The 24889-nt window shown below is 32.0% G+C and overlaps 1 protein-coding gene across 1 annotated transcript in view; it reads left to right on the top strand.

Annotated features, from left to right (window-relative positions):
* Positions 1–24889, top strand: part of LOC148285004 (uncharacterized) — a 254759-nt gene that overhangs the window by 114341 nt on the left and 115529 nt on the right. Inside the window, exon 3 of the mRNA XM_088231574.1 lies at positions 5420–5468. The gene's annotated coding sequence lies outside the window, so the exon portion shown is untranslated. The remainder of the gene's footprint in view (positions 1–5419; positions 5469–24889) is intronic.

Genomic DNA, 24889 nt, shown 5'->3' with positions numbered 1-24889 from the left:
TCAAGGAACATTTTTCAAAATTAAATGAAAAAGAGTTACCCATCTTTGACTTGCTCTAATATTTCAATTTTCAATGAGTTATAAATAAGTTTAATTTTAAATTTTAAAATAGGAATCAAAGTGTGGTTGAGCGGGTGCAAATCTCGGGTCTTTGATCCGTGAAATTAAAAAATAATCAAAATATTAGTCAGAAACAAAAAAACGATTTAATCGCTTGGAAACATAGTATCTAAAAATTGAATTAAAAAAGTTCTGCTAATTTTCTTCCTTATAACAAGGAGTCAAACTATCGATTTGTAAACTTTGCAACTATCCGAAGAATATAAAATTTCCTATTCGTTAAAATATAAGACTGCTGAAATTATACGCGCAATGTACTTTTATGCAGTAAAGTTTATCTAAAAAGTTCTCGAAAAGCTACAATGTGTGCAAGTTACGAGACAATTCTTCCTAAGTATCTCTAGAAGCGGGGTACAGTACCAGCTATAAGCATTTAAATGGCGAGATGTTTCCCTTGAACTTTAAAAATGACTGTTCATTTTAATTTAATTGACACATCCAATAAAATCTGAGACTCGTGATCTGATCCACAATAAAAGTTTTCCATTGGTGCGGTGTGAGAAAATTGTTATCATCACTAATAACAAACAAAAGGTAATGCATCAACACTAAATCACTCTAATAATATTTTTATTGAGCGTTCAGATCAACCTAAAAAACAAATCGATTAAATGTAAAGCCAGTACTTACCTATGTCAGTAATTATTAATAGTTTCCTGCCATTAATTTTTTTGTTTTTTTTTTTTTATTTGCTTCAAAGACAAAATAAAACGTATTGGTATTGAAACGTGTATTACAATTAAATTTTAACTACTAAATTAGGCTGCGTTTAAGAGGAACCATTCACTTTTCCAAGTATTTTTAATTTTTAAGAAATTTGATCGAAATTATTTTTGTATGATCAAAGTAAGATTATTTTGATTTTTTCTTAAACTTTTTATTGGAAACGTTTTTTTTTTTATTATTATTTAATTGCTGGATAAATGGTTCAATAACCGTGGTTAATTGCATCGCAGAACACCCAGCCCTCCAAGAAAATTACTTCTTTTTATGCCTACGCTTTCCACTTATGACTAGCTTTTACCCGCGGCTTCGCTCACGTGGTATTAAGAAGAAATTAGTTACATCATTAATAAGTTTTGTCATTTATCAATAGATGGAATGATATATTTTATCGGGACAGAATGTAGCTCGTATCGATTGCCGGTTTTCCAACTATCGCCATGAAAAAATAGGACAATCCGTTACTCTATGGCGGTGTCGCTAGTCGGTGGTCAATATAGAAATTTAAAGAGTGAATTTCGAATAGATTTTTTTGATATCCCACTTTACCGTAAAGCTTACTTATTTTAAAATCATGCTGCTCATTGTTGATTACAATCTATTTTTTATATTGTTTTTTTAAAATCCGGAATAAAAAATAAGTACCTATCCTATTTTATTTCTCACCTCTTCGGCTATGCAAACAATTATGTCAATCAGTCTATCCGTTGAGACGTAAAAAGAACACAAATAAACACACTTTTTATTACACTATGGAAGTATCAAAATAATTATTTTGTTTTAGGCCAGGCAAATGTTTATAAATTACTTTTGTAAGTACCTTTATACCTAATCAATCATTTATTTATACGTTCTTAGAGTAATAACTGAGAAGGTGAAACAGCTCAGGTACTTGGGCAGTATCATCACTAAGAATCTAGACTCCGACACTCAGATAAAATGCAGAATAAAAGCGGCCTGAACAACATTTCACAAAATGAAAAATCTTCTTTGTGACAATAATATAAACCATAAGCCTAAAGCTAAGACAACGAATGGTCAAATATTATTTATAGGTATGCTCTGTTTTACCGTACAGTGTCGAGGCGTGAACTCTTAAAGTTATTATTATGAACCACCTTGAAGCAATTGAAATGCGGATCCACCGTAGAATATTAAGAATGAAGTATTTCGTAAAGCCGATACAAATAGAGGATTCACCATCGTCAAGCTCCGTAAGATATCATATTTTGGCGATAAATACGCCATACTTTAGCTCGTCATGAAGGAAAATATCAAGGGACGTGGACGGGAAGAAAACAGCTTTCCTGGCTTCGATACATCCGAGCATGGATCAGTATTAAAAACGTGGAGGAGCTGTTTCGCACTGCTCAGGATAGGGAAGCTTTCTCCCAAGTAGTCATCAACGTCTGGGGGACCCCACATGACACGTGAATAAGAAAAAAAAGAGTTAAGATATGATTAAACTCAAAACGCCATAACATATTTTGCATTTCTAAGTCCTGTAAAGATTTCTCATCTCATAAATAAACTAGCAATTTTTAAAAATTAAGAAATTGGTTGGTTGGTGTACACAATTTGCTGATAAAATTGCATTTTTTCTATTCCTGTATTGAACACTCTGGTATCTACATACATCTCTTGTGAGTAACCTATTTTGTCGTAATTAATTTACATCGTAATTTTATTCGATCACTCGAGCATGAATTATTGATTTCCAATCAGCCTAAATACGCTGCGAGGTCACTTGTGTGTTATTGATTATTTTTTGCCCCTGTTCAGAATCATTGTTAGTAAGTCATTCTCTTTGCCTGTTTTTATAAGCGGCATTTGTTATTATCTATTATTGCTATTACAGTTGTTAATGGCACAGTTAGTTTTTCATTATCTCCTTGTCGGTACGCCATTTCAACTATTTAATCGGTTGAAGAAAATCTCCCGGATTTGATCTACATAAGATGATATTGTGAATCGATAACAATAAGCGAGATGATTTGCGAAACTGATTCTACTCGTAACTCACTTCATTAATATGAATGAGAAACAAAGAGTAACATTCATTTTATTTATCTAATCAATATACTCTTCAATCACGTCCAATGCATATAATTTTATTCATTACTAACTAGTGCATACTTTTGATAACAATGGTAGGTTAATATATACTGTTATAACCAATTGAAATATATTGGTCCAATCAATGTTGTGGATATGCCTAACTAAAGTTTTATACTTATTCAAATAGGATATTATTTTTCCGTTCATCGATAGCGTATACGAATCACGTTACTGGTGGAAATTCGTAAAAAATTCTCTATTTTTCAGGTAATACTAAAATAATTCCCCATCATTTTTTCAACCCCGACCAGGTTTATAATTTTCTGTTTCTCATTAAGAGAGATAATAATATGAAATTTTTTTTAATGAAAAAAAATAACATGTTTTTCTAGGTCTTTCTCGTTTTCCGCGTCCATCTACATTAAAATATTAATAATTTTATTTGTTCCTTTTTTTATACAGATGACAAGCCTCTATTTTGAGGCTTGTCATCAGGTGGGATAGAGGAGATATGGAAGGAGGTAATGAAAAATACACCACAATTGAGAAAAAATCTTTCTTGGATTTTTTTCTTGCAACTGGCGGGCATCGAACCCGCGACGTCAGTTTCACAGATAGCCGTCTAACCAACTGCGCCACGACGCCTGTTCGCTGTACATTCGCTCTACGTGTTCAAACCACGCTAAATTCCTTTATTGAATTAGTCGATAATGCTTATCTCAGCCTTACATAATGTACTTTTTTCAGCATACGTGTACCTATAGTACATAGTTTTACCACACATAAGCTAGAGAGATCGCATTTTGTTAGCATTCCATACTTCGCTTCTATAAACAAAGGACCGCGCGGGGCGAAATTAGCTATAAGGAAGTTTAGTGCTACGGAAAATTGGATGAAAAATATGTTTTCTTACACGCAGTAAAGATAAAAGCAATGGCACCACGAAGTTTTACTAAAATGTATGATTAAATTAGTAAAAAATATTTTTAAAAAACGAACTTCTCTCTATGACGTCACAAGTTCTTCTAAATCATCCGATGATGGAATTTTGATAGATTTCTAGTTTTCGGGAAGCCAGCTCACCAATTAGCAGAACTCACCGACTAGAACTTGTGACATCACAGGCGGAGTGATTTCAAAATTACAAAACCTTAAAAAATCATTATTATGATAATACGATACATAAAAATACATTTTTTGGGCTTATTTTGATAGTCTGGTAATAAAAAAAACACTGAACTACCTCATTAGCAGAATGTGTTCGGCTTTTTAAAAATAGAAATGTACTTTGTAGAGCATTTCGCCTTTTTAAGACATTATAAAACTAATTTCAACTGTCACATGCAAATCTTTGCATACTAAACAAAATTCAAATTCAATGCATAAAGAATATGTTTCAATGTTTGTGTACAGTATCTATTTTTTTTAAATCACAGAATTTTAGAAAAAAAAATTATCAAAGCCAACATGAACAAGATCACAATACCAGAGAAAAAGTCAAAATCAGACTTCCATTTAGAAAAAAAGTCGAAATTACAAAATTCTATTTTATCTAAGGTAGTAAAAAATATTATGAAATGGGAAAAAACATTTATGAAGAAAAAATATTATCAAAATTCAAACGGCAGGTCATAAGTCCTGTAAATATCTAGACTTCCATATTCCCTTCTCAAAAACGTTTTCCCTCTCTGTTTAATTAAATTAAAATAAAACAGAAGGTTGAGAAATATGTTTTAAATAACTTATAAAGGAGGCCTCCGTGGTGTAGTGGTCAAGACGCTTGACTCACACACGAAAGGTTCCGGGTTCGATTCCCGGTGAGAACACAAAAAAAAATGCTTTTTCTCAAGCCTGGGTGATCTGTGATGTAATTCACCACTGTCATTGGGCCTCCTGGCCTGTTGTGATGCAAAAATAAAAATAAATTAAATTAAATTAAATTTAATTAAAAATATTTTTTTAAATATATACATACATTGTTATTATTAGAGCACACATAAGAATATGTTTATATGTGGCCGGCCCTATTTCAAAATTTAAAAAATTAAGTAATATATATATATATATATATATATATATATATATATATATATATATATATATATACCTAGTAGGTGTAGGAGGTAATATAGGTGAATCGATAAGAAAAAAGTCTAGCTTAAAAAGAGGCTCGCCTAAATAATAAATAAAGGGCAAGTTTGTATACCTTCTAAAAATTAAAATGGAGTTCTACCAATTGACTCCCTAATAAGGGAGAAAATTAAAGCAAATATTATATTTATCTCCATACATCTAAATGTAGGTAAAACCGTTTTTATTGTCTTCTTATTATTCTCCATATGTACATAGGTACGTACTATGAATAGATTATTTGCCTACTTATTTATTTTTGTGGGAATCGTGTCAAACGTGTGCGCGGTATAAATTTCCATAGACTTCACCTATGGGAATTATAATTTATTATTTAAAATTATTTCGCCTCCCATAAGTCTTATGTTATTTGTTATTTTAATTTCAGATGACGAATCATTAACATTTACAGAACCTGGCACACCTCTGACTTCAAGGTTAGTTTTTCTGTTTATTGAATTTCATCAAATTGCATTTTATCGATAAGAAATAATTCAATTGTATTGTATTAATCGACTAAATAAATTAAAATAATTTATCATCGTTTCACTTGAATGATAAAAATCATTATTTTACAAACCTGTATGTTATATTTGAAAAAAAAATCGTAGGTTGGGATAAACTGTAATATTTCAATTAACCGTTTTTATATGATTGTTTTATTATTTTTCATAATGTAAAATAATAATATGGATGTGGTTATTGTTTTCTTGTTAATTATCCAAATTAATTTTGTTAAAAGGTTATAATTAATTGAGAATTTATTATATAACAAATAAATAATTTTGCTTACGAAACTATCATTTAAGTCTTACGTGTCAAAATAACGCAAATAAATTATGTTATCTTCTTTAAAAATTCATTCTCAATTGAATTAAAAGAGTGGCTCTTATTATTCGTAAAAAGAGGTCCTAAGAATTTAATGCTGTCTTAAATAAATAAAAAAAATTCATTTACAATTATTTTTATTTTCCACTTATTTATTTTGCTAGCCTACAATTATTCTTCGAATATGTTTTTCTAAATTCAATTGCTTTTTTTTACTTGTATAATGTTTTTAATTTTCGTAATTATTTTTTATATTTTTTTTTATTATAATATGTAGCTTCAGAACGGATATTTTTATACCTAGTGAAGTGGCCAGAAATATTTCCATGCAATTTTAAATGATAACTTTTTTTTTTTTATTGCAAGTGGATATACAATAAAACATGTACTTTTACGTATTATGTACTATTTTTTGCCAATAAACGCCGTATTACGACACTGGAACAAAATATTTATGAAAAAGACTTATCACTCAATTCACGAAAAATTGATTATATATCTTTTACTTTTGAAATAAGAAATAACGGTATGATCGTGTATGATCTTTCAAATTGGATAGAATAACTAACCATTTTGTATCTCCGTATCGCAAATAAGATGTTATATCAAACAATTTTATTTATTTAAGTACGTTTACGCAAATATTTGGTAAACTTGCTAAGTATTAATAATATGTCATTATTTGCAATCGCTTATAAACTTTCTAATACCGATTCACTGGTAAATATTTGACGTTGGCAATCATTTTATTACGTAATCATTAGAAAATAAAATTTGAATTATTTCATCAGGTATTTTTCAATTCATTCGATTTATTTACCAAAATATGTTCTATACGTATTTTACATTTTTTATTAAAATATTTTGCACATGATTAACTCAAGTAACATTTAAAAAATAGAACAGGTGTGAGCGGAAACATCAAAATAATACAAAACATAATATTTTTTAAGTTAAATACGTTTTGACATTAAAAGAAATAGTTTTGTGAAGAAACACTAAATATTTTAAATGTGCTGACCAGTTTCAAAACATGACTGTTCCTTTGTCAAGGCATGATTTTATACACAGTAAATATTTGTTGTATTATTTAATGTGGAAAAACACAAAGTTACTTCCTAAAATATTAATTTTATTAATATCTTTGTTCCGAATCATTAAATTATGAATAAAATAATAATGCTAATGTATGTTAATTTAAATATTTTGAACTTGTCCTTATGGGTATGCCGTATTTTTGGTAATAATTTTATTTAAACTTGTATGAACTTTGCGTATCATGGATTTCAATTTTTATAATTTATGGGTACAGTTTTTTTAGTCATTATATAGAAGATAAAATAAACATACAATAGCATTTTATAAAATATAAAATTTAATAGCTTTTGGTATCTATAAATATGTTTAAAAATTGACATCGGTTACTCAGGCATAAATGTTAATATAAAATATTTATTTATGTAATAACATCCAAATAGCTTTTACGTGTAAACGCCAATTTAAATAACTACAAAAACAACACACATTTGAACAATAAATACAGTATTAAAACAGTAAGTATAAAGCAAAGACAGTTTTTAAAAATATGGTATAATGATAGTGTGAAGAATTACAACAAAAAAACTGCACAAACCTACTAATTTAAAAATGAGCATTCACTTAAAGGTTTGATAATACAAAAAGTTCAATTTGTATACAATTTTCTGTCGTTTATTATGAGGTTCGGCCGACCAAACTTGAAATACGAAATTGTATATTACATCTCAATTAATTCAACATCATCAAGCTTTTTTTTATTGCTGTTTTTGGTCTAACCACACACCTCTTATTAAAAACTATATTTTGACTAATTCGATACGCTTAACTAATTTTATAATTACGAATTTAATTACCATTTTTGCGAACGTATCCTTTATGCCTTTCAAATAATGTACTAAATAAACTATTCCTGTCTTTATTGGTGTATACAATAAATTGTTCGTATTTTATAAAGCCTTCGTTCGCCTTAATAATTATACCTCTAGCAGGATGTTCTTGATAAAGATATTTTTCTGAAAATCTTGCCGAGACAGATCATGTATCATTTCGAACACATTGATCGATCGTCTAACGTCAAGACTGTACAGAGATCGATACATAAGTACCTAAACAGACGCACGATCTTCAGTATATTCGTAATTAGGGTCTATTTGTTTATTTTTGACTCGTTACACTATAATGTGTGTATACTTATCTGAAATAAAATCAAATTTAGGTTATTTCTTCTTAATATAAATTATTTTGAAGGAAATCAAAATAAGTCAATCAAAGTGGTGGATTTTAATCAATTTTAAGACGCTAAAAACTAATTTTTAAAAATATGTTGCTTTATTAATATTTTACACATGTAGCGTGCGTAATAATATATAATTTCAATAAATCGTTTTTAATGGATTTTATTGTATAATTTGTGATTAACTTTTTAACAAAAAATGATAACCTTTTTAAGAAGAGAGATTGAACATCTAGGCATTTACACAGTTTATGATTTATCATTGGCTGGTTCAAGTGATCTCTTTTACATTGTGTAATATTCATCAATCTGCCTAAGTTTGTACATCAATATTCATATATTTTTTTGTTGTTTTCCTGATTATTTTGATTGAAAAAAACGAAAAAAAATGTTTTCTATTTTTCAAGTCCAGACAAGAATGTGAAAAAAGTCATGTATTTCCTCATCATCGCATCATCGTTACCTTTCCGCACCTAATGGTGCATAGGGCACTGCATGGTACACCAATCGCAGCGTATCTTGATCATTTTTGTTACATGAAGGTAAGATGATCTGTCTTACGCTTCAGGTACCAGTCCAGGGACTATAAAATATTCAAGTGTGAAAACACTCTTTTAAATAAATATTTTACATCGACCATGTCAGGAATCGAACCCAAAACCTCTTGCATGGCAGGCTAACGCGCTGACCATTACATCACGAGGCCGAAATTATTTATTGTAAAATATATAGTGGGTTGAATTTAACACTTTTTTACTAACATTGGGACATAAATAAAATATTGTACAATTTAAACTCGCAAAATTTATCCAAAATCAACTAATATAAAAACATATATAAAATTATATAAGAGTCTGTTGTGATCTTAAGGCGAATCCTTTTTTACTACAAAAATATATATTTTCTAGTGCAATCATTCAGAACGGTTTCTCACAAATACCCATAAAAATAAAGCGGTTTGGTAGGTAATAAATGATTAAAAACAACGAATTGCATATACCATTTCTTAATTACCAGATATCGAAACAAATTTTGCATCAAGAATGCAGTCAGTTCTTGAAAAAATACCATTTTAATAGTACTTTATGTTTTGTGTCTCACTACGCCGAAAACTCGAAAAATTTCAATTATAATTATAAATAAATAAATATATCTGGCAGCAACGCCTTCTCGCTAAACCCGTTAAACATTCATGTAAAAAATAATTTATGAAAAGTTTTATTTTAAAAAACAACGTATTTCTTAAGAAGAAGCCTTCCAAAGACGGTAAAATTGAAAAGAGTTTTCAGAAATCCGTGAGAACCTTTCAATACAATTTATGTAGTATTGTTTCGGAGGCGTCTTCTAACGGAATTCTGCCACTTGCAATATTAAGGTTAAGGAAAATATACATGTTTGATTGACAACAGTAATAGCTCGCATGTTAAGGGCTCAAGTGCCGATGACACAGTTTTACCACTTGAGTGGGTGCAACCGTAATGATAAATGTGGCCATTTATTGGACTTAATTATCAACTTTAAGTGGAATACGCCAGTATGTAACGACCTGATTTGTTCTTAGGCCGTCAGCCATGTATAAAATAGTCGACAAAATCAATTTTTCTGAATTCCCGTCTTCGCTTTTTGTTTTTATTTTATAATGTTTTAGTTCAAACTATTCTGTTATGTACTATCCGGAAAAATAAAGAAGTCCTAAGGATCCATTCTCTCACTACATGATTGTTATTTAATACTTGTTTTATTTTTACCACTCCTAGAATATATATTTCATCGGCCTCATGGTGAAGTGGTCAGCGCGTTCGAGATCTCAGGTTCGATCCCCAAAGTGATTGACACGATTTTCTTTTTATTTTGTATAATAACAAATAAAATTACAATATTACACCTAAATACATTTTTTTATCAGTTCATAATGGAGTTCTGGTACCAACCCTAATGTATGGAAGCGAAGCATGGAGTTGGAAAAAAAGGGACGAAAGTAGACTGAATGCTGTTGAAATGCGATCCCTCAGACGAATGTGCGGAAAAACAATGTATGATAGGTGCCCTAATGTCGAAATTAGAGCAGAATGCAAGGCTGAGTTAAGCATTATCGACAAAATTAAGAAAGGTCTTTTGCGATGGTTCGGTCATGTGGAGCGAATGAATGATGAAAGAACGGCTAAAAAGATTTATGATGTGAATGTGTCTGGTTGTAGAAGTCGAGGAAGGCCGAGAAAGACATGGCATGATCAAGTACAACAAATTCTTGAAAGTGGTCATGTGAAAAGTCGGAATAATCGACGTGCGTGCATGAGAAGATGTATGAATGTGAAGGAAGCAAAGGAAGTGTGCCAGGACAGTGTGGTGTGGCGTTCTATCCTCTCTGCCTACCCCTCCGGGGAAATGGCGTGATGGTTAGTTAGTTAGTTAGTTACATTTTTTTACATGAATCAAATACCTATATTTACATTAACGTTTCCCATTGCGTAAAAGAAATAAACAATTCTTGTGTACATAATGGGGAGTGGCGTCTTACAATAGTTTATTTTATTTTAATTAAAAGTATTTTTAGGATAACATATATAAATTACAAAAAAAATATAAACGATGTTTATAATCAGTGTTACCTAAAGAATAATTATAGATGTAACTTTTCACTTCTTTCTTAAATATATTGTATTCCTGACTGTACTTTCTATTATCTTTGTTCATTTCATTAAAGAAAAATATTCCTCTGCAAGTATAATGATGTTGTGCAGTAGTATTTTTAATTTAGGAATTAAGATATTACCACCTGTTCTAGGTCGCGTACTTACGTTTTGTGACCTATAAATACTACTATTTATTTTATCTTTATGTATTTGAAGCAAACAATTCTTTTTATATAGCAATTTTATATCTAAAACCTTAACTTTTTTTAAATAATTGAACAGTGGTAAAAGTAGACGATTTTTTCAAAACAACTTTTGTAATTCATTTTTTTAACCTTTATATTTATTTAAAAAGGTGTTATTATACATGAATATTTCATAGTCCCTCTACTGCTACCTAAAGCGTAAGACTGATCATCTCACCTTCATATAACCAAAATGATCAAGATACACTGTGATTGGTGTACTAATGCAGTGCCCTATGCATCATTAGGTGTGGAAAGGAAATTATGATAACTATTAAACATTTTAAAAAGCTGCTAGAAAGAATTTTAAGAATTATTACAATTTTTTTTCTCCGTGTTCGGGCGGATAAAAAATACAGTTTTGTGTGTGTGAAAAAGAACCAAAACCCTGGACGAGCGTCTTAGACTCGATTGCAGCTCTCAGATTTAAATCTTGAATAAGAAAATTAAGTGGTGATAAGTCCGCCTCGTTGTGTAAGCGCGTTCGTCTACGATTCATGGGGTCCTGGGTTCGATTCTTAGCATGGTGGACGTGGAATTTTGATTTTAAAGGTTATTCAATCTGCAATATTTAATTGTTCCTGGACTGGAACCTGGAGTGTAAAATTGATTTCTTTACGTTTATGTAACAGATGATCTACATACGCAGCATTTTGTTTACAAATACAGCACCCTATGCACCACTGGGTGTAGAAATGGGACTGATAATGATAGTATTAAGTTTATGCACATCGTGGAACAGTAATGAGCGCATAATGCATTATTGTAACTCTTTGTTGAGCTGGCGTTTATTTTGTAGAACTCCATACAATAATCAGAATATTTCAATCAAGCAGTGAATACCTGAAGTTATCAATATTATGTATCTTTTTTGGGTGATACCGTGTATGTTGGATTTGATCCGACGTTTCGGCTACCATTGCAGGAGCCATCTTCAGGGAAAAACTGTGTGTTTTATAGAGAAATGTATGTGTTTAAGTACTACATAAATGTATAAGTAATACATTTCTCTATAAAACACACAGTTTTTCCCTGAAGATGGCTCCTGCAATGGTAGCCGAAACGTCGGATCAAATCCAACATACACGGTATCACCCAAAAAAGATACATAATATTGATAACAGTGACCGTGAAAACCTTCGCACCTATTTACCTGAAGTTATCGTTATTATAACATTTTATCTCTGCGCAATATTTAACTGGTGTTTTTCACTGCGGTATGTCCGCCTTGTGGCCGAGTGTTAATTTAATTCCCTATGCACCATAAGATGCGGAGGAGTCCCTAAAATATCATCCTGAAGCACACTATTCTTGTTTTTATGTAGCGTTCAGTATAACACATGCAACATCCATTTTATTTCTGTTTTTTTTTTGTCAAAACAGAAACCACCATGATTTTTTAAATTAATTTTTTATCGATTCCTTAAGAAATTGAGTTTAAGAAGTCTTACTTGTCATCATACAAACTTTGTATAAATAGATTTTGGCACTAGGGCAATGTTTTTTTTACACACTATAGATATTTACCATTGCGGTATCTTTATTGTTTTTCTTTTTTGATAAATTGTTTTTTATGGGAGCCAGGACCATCCGAAAACCCGAAAAACCGCCTAGTTTTATTTGCCTTCTTCGGACGTACGGCAAAAAGGTTCCGACTCTCGGAATCCTTCCGAATTCCGGTACCGAATTTTTATTCTGATTTCAGCTCTTAAAAATACCCAATTCAGTATTTTTTTTGCGGAAAACGGGTTATAGAAACGTCGATTTTGTCGATTTTAGCTATGTAAAATCAGTCCAACATGCAGTTGTCTTTTTTGCACAGTATTGAAGAGACATTTGCGAGAAAGTGACAGAAAGACATCGTTCAAATTTTAAATATCTATTCACTGAAATTTCCAGATACGGGAATTTTTCCTGTGTACATGCAAAAGGTTCGGTTCGTGATTAGATGACAGAATATTTTAGATGATCGAGATAAGCTGCAATTGGGGTACCAATTCAGTTCCTTATGCACTATAAATACCAATATTGAATCAACTGCTCCACAAGTGTATAGCTTATGTTAGGTTTTTGTTATTTTCATTGTGTGTTTTGTAATATAAATAATATAGATGTACATAAATACCTTGTTTTTAAAACTGTCTGAATATTTGTTAATTATCTTCGTTTTTTTAAGTTAGTCTTCTTTGTTTACTCTCAAATGTAATTTTTGAAAAGTGTATTGTTAAGTGTCCTTGGCACGGGAAACCCCAGTGAGGTCACATTATTTTTATTATTAATTATAGTTTGTAAGCAAAAAATATGAATGAATAAATAAATAAATAAGATGCGGAGAAGTCTCTTAAATAGCATCCTGAAGCGCACGATCCTTTATTTGTGTTACATTCACTCTTCCACTTGCAACATCTTTTTTTACTTCTGCTGGTTTTTTGTGTAGAAACTGAAACCTTCATGATTTTTTCAACTGAAATTTCAATGATTCCGTAAAAAAATGAGTCTAAGAACCTTTGGCTTTACGCAGCAAGTTATAATTTCAGATTTCTTAGACCGGTTGACCTCCAAGTTGTGGTACATGCATAGTTGCAATACTCTAGGTAAGCCATCTGCAATGAAGCGTCCAAAGCATCCACCCGCGACTAATTACGTCACAGCGTCAACAGCCTTCTCCCTCTGTCATGGCTACCAGATCTGCATCTTCCACCGCATCTCGCCAACACCGGCACCGTTGTGATTAACGAAGCTTGCCAAGTTCATAACAATTTAGATGTAATTACAACGCTTTTACCTTACGAGAAATATAACAAGAAATATTCACAATTTGGCACTTACCTGGTTCATGGCTCCAATTCCAATTGGAAGTTAACGGAGTTATCTTTAAGTTTGTGTAAAGTAAATTCTTAAACTTTTCTGTTTGAAAATGTGCAAACAAATATAATAAGAGAACATGTTACACAGTAAAGAGAAAAATAATATATTATACAAGACATGAGAAAAAAAAAAGCTCGAAAGAAGGTTAAGGGATGAGGAAATAGAGTTAAAGGTATTCGATTACATGTTACTGACAAAGATAACTCAAATTTTTAAACAACCATACTCATTTTCGGTAGGAAAACTATTTTAATTTTTAGATTATTGATGGTAACTCTTTTTTTTTATTATTATTATTTATTTGATTTAATAGCATAATTATACATTTTTACAATTTAAAAAAATTTCACTTGTTATATTTTTACTAAAACTAAAATCCCACCAAGCCACTTTTTGTAGCTTGTTGGTGAAGATTATATTTATACTGACTTAATAATATTATTTACATTTACTAATATTATTAATATTTAAAGCATTTACTTTGTAGTCAAACATTTTACTGAATTTTATTTAATATTTGTATAAAATCACTTACCGACTTTTCTATGCCTACCGGTTGCGAGACGTACCCGTCTCTTCGTCAGGGCACTAATTAAACCAACATGCAAAACCTGCTAAACACCTTCACCATAGTTTTGCACAAAAAAATTAAATCAACACGACATGCATTTTAATAAGTTATTAATAAAGGCATTAGTAACCATAGTTGTTGCACAAAAATATAAAACCAACACGACATGCATTTTAATAAGCCCTTATTAAAAACTTATTAAAATGCATGTCGTGCTGGTTTTATTTTTTTGTGCAACAACTATGGTGAAGGTGTATAGTGGGTTTTGCATGTTGGTTTAATTTTGTCCTAAAGAAGAGAAGGGTACGGCTCGAAACCGGTTAACATAGAAACATCGGTAAGTGGTTATATACAAATATTTAATAACATTAAGTGAAGGTAACTCTATTTCCTTCCTATTGTAATCGATGCCCGAGATTAAAAAAATATTGAATTCTATTTATATTTAAATTTAAAGCATTAACTTTGTGGTCTTACATATCAATAAACGTTAGTTTTTTATAATAAATAACCGCTTATCGACTTTTCTGTGTCTCCCGGTTTAAAGACCTACCCGTTTCTTCGTCAGGACACTAATTCGCTAACATTCAAATGACACTACACACCTCCACAACAATAATTACACAATCATACAAAACCAACGTGCCGATTGGACACTTGCTATTATAAACCAAGACTAACGTAGACTGATTAAAATTTAAAAAATGCTCAATCTTGTTGGAACAATATTTAAAAAATGGGGAGGTGAAGAAGGGAGGAATATCAATTTACTAGGTATTGGAATGGAACATCGTATAATGAGCTATATTGAAATGTTATTTTATTATTGATTAGCGGGAAATTATTTTTTAAAGCCGTCCTAATGTAAAATATATCCATATTATTAACTTAAAAGCCTTTATATTCAAGATTATATTTTTTCTGCAACTACCATGTTGAAGATGTATATTGTGAATCGCCTGTTAGTGTCATTGGTGTTCTGCCGAAGAAACGGGTACGTCTCGAAACCGGTAGACATAGAAAATTTGGTAACTGTAAATTATACAAGTACTACTCACATTTATATTAGATTTTTTACCTTTTTAATTTAAAACGTGATTTATTACCGATAATTATTTTCAAAACGAACTCTTAAAATGGTCAAAAATGCAATGCGAACGAAAAGTAGAACACGCGACTTCGAAATTAATAATTCTGACAGCCTTTGTCAAACTATAAACTTCCCATTGTTCTCATTGCTAATTTGGTCATTAGAGGAATTCGTTTAAATCATTCAATATTAATTTAATAAAAAAAGCAGAGCAGAGTGTAACTGGCGACAAAGAGTGCGAACGATTTTTTTTTTGTTACATGAAGGTAAGATGATCAGTCTCACGCTTCAGGTACCAATCCAGGGACTATGTAATATTCTAGTGTGGAAACACCCTTCTTAACAAATATTTCATATCAACCATGTCGGAAATTGAACCCGAGACCTCTCGAATCGTAGGCAAACGCGCTGACCATTACAACACGAGGTCGACCCAGAGATACCCAGAGATAAATATATGAAATATTAATTTGAGAGAGAGATATAATCTAATTAGATCACTAAGCAAGACACACATGTAATTTTAATAAGCTGAAAAGTAATTACCAGGCGATCATTTCCTAACCTCTGGTTACCTAAGGTTAATCTAAGGTAACCTCAGGCACTCGAGGGAGTTTTTTCACGAGGTACGTTGAAGTTTAAGCAAAAGACGTACGCCACATATAGTTGCTTGGTGGAATTTCAGTTGTTTGAAGTGAGTTATAAGTTTATAATGTATCTTGATTTTAATAAATAAATAAAAAATAAAAAAATGAAAAGAAAAAGAAAGCCATTTTTATTTAAAATCTTTGAATCTTTGTTGGATCACACACCACAGTTCTGTTTAATATCGATTTATTGCCTTACTAAATTTTACTCCGGTCAAATAAATCTTCAGTCTTCAATACCATTTTGTCGGCATTATGGTGTAATAAATTGTCAGTCTTTAATACCTTCACGCACTATCCAAATTCGGATTCATCGCGTTTGATCCAAGTCATCGCTACTTCGATTAAGCGCTTATTAAGGTTAAGGTTACAAAGGTAAAAAACTACACAAAGGGATTGTGTAGTTTTTTAAACCTGATGTCGATACATAACCGATGGTTAATACACGATATGAAAATCTAAATAAATTAGTATGGTCGTGAAGACTCTGAGGAAGAAAGGAATTTCGTAGAAGAATTCGAATTATCTTGAGCTTAAGATCTTTATAGCATAATGCATCGTTTCTCACACTGGGGGTCGCGATCAAGTGCTAGGGGGTTGCAATGAAATATAAATGACATGCGTCGGAAATATCACATTATTTAATGATCAAGTTGTAAACTGAGTAAGTCATAAACGCTTTTTAAATCAGCTTTTCTAAAAATGTGGCCATCGTAGTTTAATTAAATATCTGTTAATCTATATATGTTAAAAACTCACAAGTTAACCAGATATCAATGATTTATCGCAAATGTGGGTCCTCAATTTATTCGTTTGATAAAAATGTTTAATTTATCTATTAAAAATGTTTAAAAGCTCATTCATATATATACTGACAAAGTTCTGTAGTTATATCTAAGAACGAAGGTGTTATTTTTATTTATTTCAGAAGTATATAAAATTTCCAATTAGTTTTTATCCACTCATTTAGGGACATGCATGTATTGAAATGTATGTGTTTCCACTTTGACTGAAGTCCATCGCGTGGTCAAATGGTAAGAGCGTACGCTTACTATGCAAGAGGTCTCGGGTTCGATTCTCAACATGGTCGACATAAAATATTAATTATTAAAATATGTTTATGCTCTATAATATTCCATAGTCCCTGGGAGTGTAAAACTCATTATCTTATCTTACCATGTGATAAAGTGATATATATATACGCTACGGTTGGTGTACCGATTCAGTGTTCTATGCACCATTAAGTACGCAAAGTGAATTATGATAATGACTTATGCTTTTACTATTAACAAATATTTTATTTTATTTTATTTATTTATTAAAAGAAAACAACAGCCATTACAACAAACAAATAAATAAATAATATATAAAAATGTACAAAATAATCTTAACCTAAATAATACTTATTTAACTCAATAGTATTTTCCCTTTTATTATTTTGTAGTACTTTAAGAGGAAACGCAGTCTTACTTTTCTTCGTAGAAACGTAGTCCTTTATTTTCTCCCTGGATTATGACACTAGAACAATGATTTTTTTACACACTATAGATAGTTACTATTGGCGAGTCTTGCTTTCTTAATAAATCCTTTCTTAATCATAAAACGCGCCCAATTTTATATTCTGTCTTCGGACAAACGGTATACAGATTTGATAAATAATTATGAAAAACCGAAAATTTATCGACACAGAAAATTTTATTCTGAAACAAAAACATCAAAATCGGTTTTGTTTTGAGGTGCGGAAAATAGGACGTCGATTTTATTTATGAAAAATCAGTCAGTCTTGCAGTTGTCTTTTTCGCACTGCATCAAGGAGGCATATGCGAAAGAGTGTCAGAAAAACAGTGTTCATTATTCTTATTACACTTATTCGTCAAAATTCTGACCTATCGCATATCCTCTTAAATATGTTAATCTAGCAACTTGTTATTCTATTTCAATACTATGTGCTGGAATTATTTAATACTAAACATCGTGGACTTCACAGATCCTGCGCGAATTTTGATCCGCGATCAAAACCTGCACTGTAGGACGCCTTTACCTGTATTTTATACATTTCTCCTTTTGTGTGTAATCGCGCCATGTGTAATTAGTATATAATTTATTCAAATAAACGCCTGCATAGTGAAGATATCGGAAAATATTTTGTTTTTTAGGGGTCGCGATGCTAAAAAGATTGAGAAACGATGCCATTGTGAATGTAAAAATAGGGTTTATTTTATGTAGAAGGCGCAGTAAGTAATGTTGCATTCTTCCCTCAACTTTTCCATCATGATTTAACAATATAAATGAAGATATGCATCTTCGTATGAGCTGACTTTAGATGCTTTAGTATATACTAATTCATGTTTATTTTTACTTTTTACATACCTACCTCACATTTAAAAAAAATTTTTAAACTTAAATTACGTAGGTTTAAAGTACATGTGAATAATAATAGAACAAAAAAAATAAAATAAAAAATCCGACATAGGCATCGCCTGTGCGTAGGTATACTAGTTTAATCAGTTTAACGTGACAGCACGAATTTATGAACAAAATTACACATTCATATTGATACATACATGCACACACACATATCCATTCACAACATACATGTGTATAAACACACATACTTGCATACACATGTATTGATAATATAGAATATAAATATTTTAGTATAAAAAAACCAAAAGTAACATATTTTGCCAGCAATTTAGCTAAAGAAATCAAGTGCATCTCTTTCCATGACCCATATTTCAGGATTTTTTCAAAACTTTCGATTGATTAAATTTTTCATTTTAAGTAAATACATTGTATAGTCTAGGACCGAAGGAGAGTGCATATCTCTGTCTATATCTAGTTTTGCACAGGGGGTTCGATTTTGATTAGTAATAAATAAGTTTTTTTCTCATGGGTATAAACTTCAAAACTTGTACGCAGTACACTCTTCTTATATCCATTTTTTCATTATTTTATACATAATATAAGGTATGTTATTAATCACTTCAAAAGAAAAAACACAATCGAACTTAATTAGAAAATATTCAAAAAGGTATGAAAATGTATTAAGGAAGTGAAATATTAGGTGTCGTGTCCGTCATTTTTTTTAAATTTAATAATTAACACCAAAATTAAAACAAAATGGTAAACATATTACTTTATTTGAATTTGATTACAGGCCTTCAAAATGGAATTTCAAGCAGACAAAAGTGAGCATTTTTGACATCTCTTTCTGTTCGTGTTCAATCGAGGGAATAAAGAAGAAAACGTATAATAGAATACATTATTGACTAATTTGTTGTAAAATAATGAAGGAGAATATGGCGTTGACTAATTTGTTGTAATTTCTTGTTATTTTTATTTGGAACAAAACGAACACAACTTATGTTAACAACAATATTTTGAGTTTGTCCAATTTTTGTAGACAAGGACTGGTTTCAACTTCCTGGGGAGCTGTTTATATTAACATATTACAACAGAGATGAAGAAAACTCAAAATATTGTTGAAAATTTACCTGGTCCATGAAGAAGTATAGAAATTGAAAAAATAACATTTTCAGGCGTTGCCTAGTATGTAGGTGAAATAATTCAATTAGATGAATCTCACCCGCATAAATAAAGGTTTCAGCTCTTAAACTTCACAAACATCAACAGATGAAAGAATTGAAGGAATATAGTTGTTCAAATATAGGCAGAATGGTGAATGTTACACAGTGTGTAAAGTGGCCACTTAAACCAGTCATTGACAGGTCATAAGCCCTGTAGATGCCTAGACTTCTATATCACCTTCTCTTAAATGTTCTTCATCTCTGTTGTAATATGTTAACTTATGTTAACCTCCATACTTAAGGTAAAAGATTTATAATGAAACTTTCATGGTGGTTTTCGAGAAAGGCTTTCTTAGTTAATACCGAGCCCGATAATTCTCCTTCATAATTTTACAACAAATTAGTAAATGATATATTCTTTTTGTTCTTCTTATTTGTTTTCTTTTTTATTCCCTCGATTAAACACGAACTGAAGTTTATTCCGAAAATGCTTACTTTCGTCTACTTGACATTTTATTTTGAAGGCTTGTAATCAAATCAAATAATAAATGTAACTTAAAAGCAAATACAATGTCTTGTAGAGCAAAAAAAATTTTTTTTATTGACGTATTACCTTTACCATTTGGTCTCAAAAAGTTTTTAATAAAACCTGCAAACTACATAATAAACAAAAATTTAAAATCTAGCGAATGTTTTTTTTATTTAGCTACAAATACATGCATGGAATAATTGTTTTACTGTGAATGAATCTACATTCAATTTTTTCGTCGTTTAAAAATAATTATATCTTTGTTTCTTGGTGGTTTAAAATCAAATGCGTGTCATCGTCATTAGTCTTAATTCATTTCCAGGACAGGTTGAAACAACCCGTGTGCATCGGACTCAGTTTCACGATTCGCAACGACCGCGTGGCCTACATGACCCCCGCTCGAGTAACACTGTGTGATGCAGCCACGGTGCTAAACTCCAGGGCCGGGTAAAGACGACAGAACAGATTTAAAAAAAAAAGAAACCGAAAGCAATTACGTAAAATATGTTTTTTTTTTAATTTTAGTTATTTTTTTATTCATATATATGTACATTACAAAATGGAATATCTTAATTCATACAAATATAAATAATTAAAATAATGAGGTTAAAATTAGAGCAGAATGCAAGGCTGAGTTAAGCATTATCGACAAAATTAAGAAAGGTCTTTTGCGATGGTTCAGTCATGTGGAGCGAATGAATGATGAAAGAACGGCTAAAAAGATTTATGATGCGAATGTGTCTGGTTGTAGAAGTCGAGGAAGGCCGAGAAAGACATGGCATGATCAAGTACAACAAATTCTTGAAAGTGGTCATGTGAAAAGTCGGAATAATCGACGTGCGTGCATGAGAAGATGTATGAATGTGAAGGAAGCAAAGGAAGTGTGCCAGGACAGAGTGGTGTGGCGTTCTATCCTCTCTGCCTACCCCTCCGGGGAAATGGCGTGATGGTTAGTTAGTTAGTTAGTAAGGTAAAATTAGGTTTTTATAAAAAAAAACACATAGGTATACATAATATCCAAAGAATAATATGTTAAAAAAGTAAGAGAATCTTGTAACGAAAAACTCCTTCAGAGACGTGAAAAATGTCAATGTCCAAAGTGATATTGTTCAACATAGAGATAGCCCTTCCAACAGGCATATCCATTGGCAGGTTGGTCCAGTATATTGGAATGTGAAACAGTCTATGCTGACGCTGTCTGAGGTAATTATCCGGAACATAAAAGCTAATGCTCCGCATAACTTCGGGGTTGTCAATAATACCGCGCAACAATCGAAAGAAGTGCGTTGTTAAATACACATTCCTTCTAGTCTTCAAACTGCTGTAACCAAGCATACCCTGCAGGAACTCAGTGGAATAAAGCCATGGATAATATTCGCAGATAATATGATAAGTCAACGAGATAATTCATTTTGGTTATCTTATTTCTAATGACGGGGGTTGTAAAGCAGGCATGGGCAATTTTATTCTAGACTGGGCCAGATTGACAATTTTTCTCTAGAATATCGAAATAACCATCTACACATATGTATAGGTTCTAGTACTCAGCTATCAAATCACATTTATCAAATTTACGTTAAAAAGCCATGATGCACTCTGTATTGAAATCATTTTCTTGACGGTCTTACAATCCTAGTCCAGTAAAATCCTATTAAACATTACACAGACTGATGCGCTCTGGATTGAAATTATTCCAACGTTCCGAGTACATTTTTTACAAACATTTTAAAAAACACTCGTGCGTAATGGCCCTTACTAAAAAGCTGCATCTTATTACTATTCAATACGACACGGTATTTTTTAATAATAAGTACATTGAGATATAATAAATAGAGATGAGAATCATACAAATCCGAGCTAAAAAGTCGTCCCCAAAGAAAGGGAGCCAGCGAAGGGAGCAACTGTCATCACGTCATATCACGTCGACTTTGGACGTAAACACGTAAAAAGGACGGACTGTTTACATCGGTCTACTGTAAGTTTTATTCAGTATGTCGCTCCCTTCCGCATACGCGCTACCTTTGTTTGTCGTTTCACTATACGTCCGACCAACTGAGCAGGACTGAGACTGGAGACAACTCACAAATAACAAGCACTGGCAATACATATTAGTAAGGCTTTTTGATATTGAAATAGCTATTTCAAACAAGTATTGATTGAAAGTTTATACCATCGCTTTTCCAGATCGATTTGGGCAGCATCTTAGCGTACATGTAGGCATTTTAGTAATTGCGAGGAGAAAAGTAGCCGGGGACTACTTGCAACAGTCAACTCCGTTATATCAAACATATGCCAGTTGGCCGCAGATTGAGGGACCATATTTCGAACGCTCATGCTTACTCTAGTTTTATACCTCAATATAATAAAGGATAATTTGTTAATTTTCGTTGAAAATCACCATAAGATCGCTGATAATATTTTTTTTTTATTCATTGGCAGTTTATTGCCAAATGGCAATTTCTTCCAACCAACTATATTATTATTATTATTAATCTATTATAAAAATATCAAAACACCAAACTTTTGAGTTTTGAGAATAAGTGCTTGAGGAGAATATTAGGCATTAGGCCATTCGATTTTATAACTAACACTGAAGTCCGGGAACGGACGCAGCAGCCCCTTATAACAAATGTCTTGAGGATGCGGCGGTGGACCTGGCTTGGACACGTGCTATCCATGCCCCAGGAGAACCTAAACCCGAGTTGCCTCTTCTTTACATCTGCGAGCTCCGGCCGTTCTGGAAGGCCGTCGATGACGATCTTTTAAATTTATGCGGTGGTAATAAGAAACGCGGGATTGACGTGGGAGGAGGCGAGAGTGCTGGCTGGCGATAGGGTCTCCTGGAGGCGTCTGGTGATGTCCACATACTCCACTTAGGAGCGGATGCGGAAAAGAAGAAGAAGAGATTTAAAAAAAAAACTTCAATAAATTACTCCTAGACTATTAAGGAACCGACTGTCTTATGCAGAAAAGGAATAATATCCTACTTCTAACAGCAAGAAAAATGGAGAAGAATATCAAGAAGGTAGTAGTAGCAGGACAGTTGACGGTCACCTACGTGTTGGACCAACCAAATAAATGGGCTTGAGGGTCCGAATTCGATTTCCGGCAAGATTGACACGAAAAATTTATTTTAATCTGTTAATTTTATTAAAATGTTTCATGGCCTGCATTGAATCTAAAACGTAAGAATTATCATATTGGCGTATCTATTTTTTTTGTTTGTGCGAAATCTAACCAGAACTCTGGACGAGTGTTTTTGACTCGATTGCCACTATCAGGTAAAAAAATGAAAAAGGAAATCAAGTGAAGATAGGTCCGCCACGTAGTTTAGTGGTTAGCGCGTTTGCCTACTATGCTTGAGGTCTCAGGTTTGATTCCTGGTGATTTTGCACTGCAATATTTCACTGTTCCTGGACTCGCACCTGAAGCGTAAATCTGACTACCTTACTTCATGCAACAGATGACCGAAATACGCTACACTTGGTATACTAATACTGCGCCTTATACACAATATAGATATATACAAATAGCGGTATGATGATTTGTCTAATAAATGAACGTAATAATGCAGAAAGCAGCCAGTCCACAATTTTGAAAAAAATAGATATTGATGTTATCGGGTGCAGTAAAGTCAATTCTATGTTTTGTTAAAAACAACCTGACCGTTTTCATACCAAAAAACCGTATTGATCACAATTTGAAAATGGTGTCGATTACAAAAATTGCATTTCTCAATTTGCAGAAAACACCCACATTAGGAAAATCTTACGTAACTTCAAAAATCATTGAAACTGGTCAAATACGTAATTAAATTGTTGTTTGAAATATAAAAAAAAGCTAATGTATTAATTGTTCATCAATTGTCAAAGTCAAAAACATTCCAACTGATACGTAGATTTGATTATTTATTCTTTTTAAAAATGTTCTTTTATCTCAGTTTCATTTTTCTACGTTCAAATGATCTAGACACGCTGATCATGCGATTCCAAAACTGATTCTTGGTTAAATTAATGTAACATAAATAAATCATTGTTCATTATCAGTGGTTCTCATGCTACAATTGTTTTTATTGAGCAAGATATGAAATTTAGGGCATTGTCGACCCGGCCCTGGTAGGTCACACGATGATACAGTCATGGTACGAAGGTCACAAGATGACAGTCATAGAGTCATGCAACATGCCGCGGGGGGTCACTCGTGATACTACTGATACAGTCTCGCCACAAGCGAAACCGCTCTTCCATGAGAGAAAACACTATTAAACGGCTAACAGACATTGACAAGGCGATCCACAATGAGGCCCGTTACTGTTTTATTTTGTGCCATTTGACCATGATGGATTATGACCGTCTTGGCTCTAGTAGGTTAAAAATAAGATAAGAATCGTGCACTAACGGGCTGGGTTTTCCGAGAAAAACCACAGCGCTTTTTTTAGTTTTCTCTGCAATCTTTTTAAGTGTTCCCTCCATGTTCAGCACAGCAGTATTTTTTTTTTTTACAGACTTAACGTACTGCGAATTCAATTTTTTTATCATCGTTTCAAGTCCGTTTCCTGGTTGGAGCGTATGGTGTTCACAACGAGCCTCCGTGCACCTCTTTCGGGCACCGACTCCTGTGCGTCCTTCTAAGTCAGGTTTGCCTC

This window comes from Micrasema longulum, unplaced genomic scaffold (genome assembly GCF_059751315.1).
Source record: "Micrasema longulum isolate JH-2025_06_02 unplaced genomic scaffold, ASM5975131v1 h1tg000070l, whole genome shotgun sequence".
Classification (NCBI taxonomy): Eukaryota; Metazoa; Arthropoda; class Insecta; order Trichoptera; family Brachycentridae; genus Micrasema; species Micrasema longulum.
This window is presented reverse-complemented; position numbering and strand designations above follow the sequence as displayed.